This window comes from Sinocyclocheilus rhinocerous, unplaced genomic scaffold, assembly GCF_001515625.1.
Source record: "Sinocyclocheilus rhinocerous isolate Xijiao unplaced genomic scaffold, SAMN03320098_v1.1 scaffold805, whole genome shotgun sequence".
NCBI classification, from domain to species: Eukaryota; Metazoa; Chordata; class Actinopteri; order Cypriniformes; family Cyprinidae; genus Sinocyclocheilus; species Sinocyclocheilus rhinocerous.
In genome coordinates, this window is record NW_015646430.1 from 476,269 (window position 1) to 482,205 (window position 5,937).

The following is a 5,937-nucleotide window of genomic DNA, read 5'->3' on the forward strand; positions in this document are numbered from 1 at the left end:
TGTATTTAAAAATTAAAAATGTTATATAATAATAAAACATTATATATATATATATATATATATATATATAAAACAACATTAATATTAAATGCATTAAAACAAATACTATATAGATAAATGTTACAATTTACTTTATTTTTTTTTTTAATTTTTTTTTTTGCATTACAGTAATGACAAAATGCAAAATGGCAAAAATCTATAAAATATGTAATATTATGAACATTATGAACTATGCATATAAAAATTAATATATTTGTTTTATGGGTAAGAGTATATCACAGTCTTCAAGTTTCCTCAATGAAATCTTTTCTATTGTATTAAGAACAAATCTTTTCTTTTAACGGTTAAACGGTCTTTAAACTCACTTTGCAAACACCATTCTTACTTGTCTTATTTGAAAGTGATTTTTTAACATCCATCACAGAGAAGAAAGAACGTGCAAATGAATGAACGCTCCTTATTCAGGTCAATCACATATCAATGGCTGTTTTTAGACTCTTCAGGCATTTCGACTAAAACAGAGATGTGTTTTATCAAGACCAGATTGATTGTATATCATCTAGTCGTTGAACTGCACGTCAGAAGCAGTTGAACAATTGCACCTATTTGTCTTTCGATGACTTTTCGGATGTGACGATAGCACAAGAGTGATTGCAAATGATCACAGCACACTCCATTAACCTACTGGAAGAAATAATTCATGAATCGAACATTGTGAAAAACGATCTTTAGAAAAATCTTCAGACTTTGAGTAAATGCATCTGCCATGACCACACCAGCTCCCACATGAGCGAGCGGACAGCAGGTGCTGAACAGTCAGAAGTGTCCCACATCATCGCTCAGAGAAGGTCTCGCGGCGGCCGACGGCTCACGTTTCACACAGCAGGAAAGAATCTTCTAGAGCAAATGTGTCAGACGGGCCCCGGCGGCATCAGCGCGGCTCCAGTGACCCTCCAGAGTCACTTTCCTCTGCGCCGCTTTGACTGCCGCGAGCGCTTGACACAGACACACACAGCACAGTCACTGTTTCACACTTTACTCACCACAAAACCAGAATGTGCATGATGAATAAGAACATATAAAAGCAGATAGAAATTATTATTATTATAGGAGCATGAATGCTTAAAAAAAAAATTTTTTTTGAAGTTGTAAATAGATTATTGAAGTATGTTTTACAAGAAAATACTATTTTAGGCTTTTGATTTCAAAATGTCACATTTATTTCAATGTGTTACCATTTCTTTATAATTATTTGAGAAACTTACTAGCAATTTCTGAATGGAAATTGTTTCAAAGTAAATCCTACACCATTTTTTCCCCCAGTGAAGATCTGTTATTTTAGTACTATTTATACACTTTTATAATTTTTATGAATATTTAGAATTATATGTTATTTTTATATTTTGAAGTTTCATTTAAATTATATTTGCATTTTTAGTAATTGTATGTGATTTGTCATATTTAATAGCTTTTTTTTAAAAATAATACTATTGAGGTTTCATTTATTTTGTATTTCAGATTCCATTTAGTTTTAGTTTTTATTTATTTTCAGTTAGTAATTTTAGTACTTCGAATTAAACTTATTTCATTTAGTTGCCAATACAACATTTCCCATTTTCATTTAGTTTTAAGTTTTTCATTAATACTTATATTTTATTTATTTTATTCTAAGTTTTCATTTTAAATTTTAATAACTTTTTTGGTAATTTTATGTGATTTTGTCATTTTTATTAGTATTTTTTAAAATAATACTATTCATGTTTAATTTATTGTGTATTTCAGTTTTAATTTAGCATTTATTTAAAGTTTTTATTTATTTATTTAAAGTTTTTCATTTAATATTTATATTTATATTTTAATTCTATTATATTTTAGCTTTATTTCAATTAACAAAAATGTTTTGGTTTAATTTTATTTAACAATAATAACCTTAGTGAAGATGCATTTAGTGTTTGTCATAAAACACAGAGTGGCCCATAACTATCTGGACACTTATAAATGATATTCATATTCAATCTATTGTATTTTAGCATTTGTAACTAGCAGACTTCTTTTTCTCAAATGTTTTGATTGCAAAGTGTGTTTGTGCATCTTTTTTTACAGTAAATGACTGGCATAGATATTTTGTATCTAATGCAATGACATTCACACATTTTGAATGTGTTTTGGGGTCACTGTACAGGGGTCATGTACTGTAAACTCTGATGCATTTCATGCTGTCAACTTTATTTATGACCTGCTCATGAATCCAGCGCTTGAAAAATGAGAACGGAGCACTAGGAGAACAAGCATTGCTGGCATTAGTAATTTATGAATTGTATTTCAGTGGCATGTTGTTAAGAGATGCTGTAACGCTTCAGACACACGTTCTGACTCCCTGTGGAGCATCGTTTCTATCTGTGGATCCATAACGTCTGACGTGAGCTTTCTCAGAGCTACAGGAAACCCCATGCGACGCGTGACACCGTGAGCCGTTAAAAACACGCTGAGATAGTGAGTGAAACTGTCAATATGTTTGGAGATCGATGCTTTAAAACACACGAGTGTTTTTCTAAAGGAATGTCCACATACATAGCCACTTGAGACATCACATTCATACTTTATTACATAATTTATTGCAGATATCATTAATGTTCAATAATTTAATGTACACATTTTAGAAATTGGTCTGATTCAAAGGAGAATCAGAAGGCCGAATCCTGACTGACAGAGGAGGAGCTGGGGATGGAGGAGGGTAATTAGCTATTGAGCAATGCAAAAGCTGCTGATAATACTGAAGGACCTTATATATGAATGCTTAGATAGGTGTCGTATTCCTATAGGTTGATGGGGATCAGCTGAGAGTCAGCTGATGCGAGCTTGACTAACGTGACCTGCCAGAACTAACGCTACGCTTGATTTGTGAGGAAAAAAAACAAGAATTGTGAGATAAAATGTCGCAATTATCTTTTTTTAATTTTTTTTTAATTCTTTGGCAGGAATAAGCCTACACAGGTTTTAATAGGTTGCATATGATATTGCATGATAAACAGCAAAATCCAGTGCATAATCAGTTTAAAATCTCATGCACTTGTTAAGTGTTTTTCTTTTTTATTGAGCCAATGAAAACTGCAGTAACACTCATTATGCAAAACGTTTTCTAAACGTAACCAAAATTTATTCAGAGTATCCTTCATTTTCACTGATGTTGCAAGGAAATAAAAAAAACATAAGCAAGATTATCAAAACGCATCTGCATGAAGCTCTGAAACTGATATTATTCCCTAGAATGTGCTGTGGTGCCCTCCGTCTGACTGAGCTGATGTGCGTTCAAGAAAATATCCCTTTTAGCCCCAAACCTGGTTTCTTCTTCTCGTGGAAGTCGGTCATGATGTTGCTGGAGGTCTGTTTCCATCTCTTCCTCTAGTTTCCTGTCACAAACATCACAACGCCTCACTGGAGATCCTGCTGTTGATCAAGTGAAGTTGAAAGCTACACCGCCTGACGTGATAATCGTTAAAGATGGCTTGTCAATCACAGATTATGAAAAATATGACCCAAATGTGAGGTATGAGCAGACATATTAGCTATTCTGTTTAAGATCAATAATATTTAGAGTTTTAATAATATTTACTTTTGTTTTTATTTTTGGTTCATTTTCCCTGAACAGAAAGACTGTACAATTACAATGCACAAGTTTTAACCTCAACCTCAAGTGCAGACTAAACAACAGCAAGCCATTTATTTGAAATATTTTGATTTTGTTTTTATTTTCGTATTTTTCATTTTCATTTTAAAGTTTTACCATTTTTGTCAGTTATATTAGTTATGTGTCTTTTTTTAATGTCCATATAGTTTTATTATTTTTTATTTGTTTTAGTTATGTTTTTTTTAATGTTATTTAATTTCAGTTAACACTTATTTTACTGTACTTCAAGTAAAAAAAAGTTCATATTTATCCAATTTAACATTATTTTTATGAAAAAAATAATGACAAAATTATGCAAATTTACTTCCAAGTTCTCATCACTGTAATTTAAATCTTTACATTTTTAAATAAATGTTAAATCTTTAAGTTGCAACATTTATCACGATTGTATTTGTTTACCTGCATTTAATTTATGCTAATTTTAACTTGAACTTTTTTTTTTACTTTTTAATTTTTAAAACAAAAATTTCTTTAAAAAAAGTAGACGAAAGCGAGTCAATAGTTGTCATCCTGTAAGAGTATAAAGCTATAAAATGAATTTGAAAAGTAGCTCAGATCATTTGATAAGAAATATTTGAGAAATCTCTGACTTTTTATTGCAGACTTCGGCATCTCGAGCAAACCTGAGCAGAGTTTGAGACATAGTTGAGATCTCTTCTGAAACTCACACATGTCAGATCACTGGGGTCTTTTTTTCAGGAGAAACATCTGAGAAGCATCTAAACTGTGAATTTTCTTTTCTATTTTGTATAGAAAGCATTAAAGCATTAAATTGTGCTGTACAGTAGTATCTTCGGTATATTATTACATAATGTGTACTGTTTACTTTTTACATATAAAGCAGCGTGCATTAAGCAGTATGCTAGCATTTCATTAGTAGCTCAGTGGTATATGCTCAAAATGTCTTGCTGCCCCAAAATGACCCTGTTTCTCCCTGAAACAAACCCTCAGTTGTATCTGAGCACGACACTGGGAATCAGTTTTAGTGTGTGTGCTCTCTAAAAGCCCATGCAGGAGAACAGACACCTGCTCAGGGCTTCAGTCCGTCTGGAGAACATCTTCACGCCACAGGCTCCTGTTCTTCTGAAACCAAAGTGCTTTTATAAAGACACGGCAGCATCTTGGGCAGAACACATCAGAGAGGATCACAGATCACAGATTTAAACTCGTGTAGTATGTGATGTAGTATTTGTGAAAGCTGCTTTCCACCACAGGATGAAAAAATTAACCAGGTAATTGTGACTTCTTATCTCACAATTCTGACATTTTTTTTACATCGTAATTCTAAAAAAAACAAAAGTCAGATTTGTAAGATAAAACTCAAAACTGCAAGAAAAATAGTGAGATATAAACTCAGAATTGTGAGGAAAAAAATCAAAATTGTGAGACAAACTCAGAATTCTGACTTTTTTCATTGATTTTTTTTTTCAAAATTGCAAGTCATAAAGTCAGAATTGTGAAAAAAAAAAAGTAGCAATCACCTTCTTTATTTTTTATTCTGTGGTGGAAACAAAAGACAAAATTGCTAAATGTAAACTTAAAGGGGTCATATGATGTTGCTAAAAATAACATTTTTTTGTGTATTTGGTGTAATGAAATGTGTTTATGCGGTTTAAGGTTCAAAAAACACATTATTTTCCACATACTGTACATTATTGTTTCTCCTCTATGCCCTGCCTTTCTGAAACGCGTCGATTTTTACAAAGCTCATCGGCCTGAAAAGCAAGGTGTGCTGTGATTGGCCAGCTATCCAGTGCACTGTGTTTGGCCGAATACCTCAAGCGTGTGACAGAAATGTTACGCCCCTTACCATACTCTGATGCCCTGTCCGGCCGGAGCGATGATTCAATAACATGAAAACCCATTATAAACGAGGCATTCGTTGCATCCAGTGGGGACATAATTACGGCTTATAAGTGAGGAACAGCCGGCGGGCTTGCGACAACCACATGTGACGACCCCGGGCTGGACTCCGCTTCGTCCACGGTGAAAGCCGATCCGGCGATCCACAGCGCGAAGTTGATGTATTTCCTCAGCGACCAGCACGGATCAGCTCCAGGCATGACGAAGCAGATATCGTCCTCTTTTGGAAGACCAAACAAAGTAGTTTCGCTTTCACAACGAAACACACAGCGCATTCACAACATCTTTCTTTGCGTGAACATTTGGGCGGCATTATGCAAATCTTCCCACATCGTGACGTAGACATGTGGGGGCGTGTTAGAACAAGCCGTTTTAGGTAGGTGTGG

The 5,937-nt window shown here is 33.6% G+C and overlaps 1 protein-coding gene across 1 annotated transcript in view; it reads left to right on the plus strand.

Moving 5' to 3' along the window:
• Positions 1 to 5,937, plus strand: part of LOC107707799 (uncharacterized protein C14orf132-like) — a 13,425-nt gene that overhangs the window by 868 nt on the left and 6,620 nt on the right. The gene's annotated exons all lie outside the window — the stretch shown is intronic.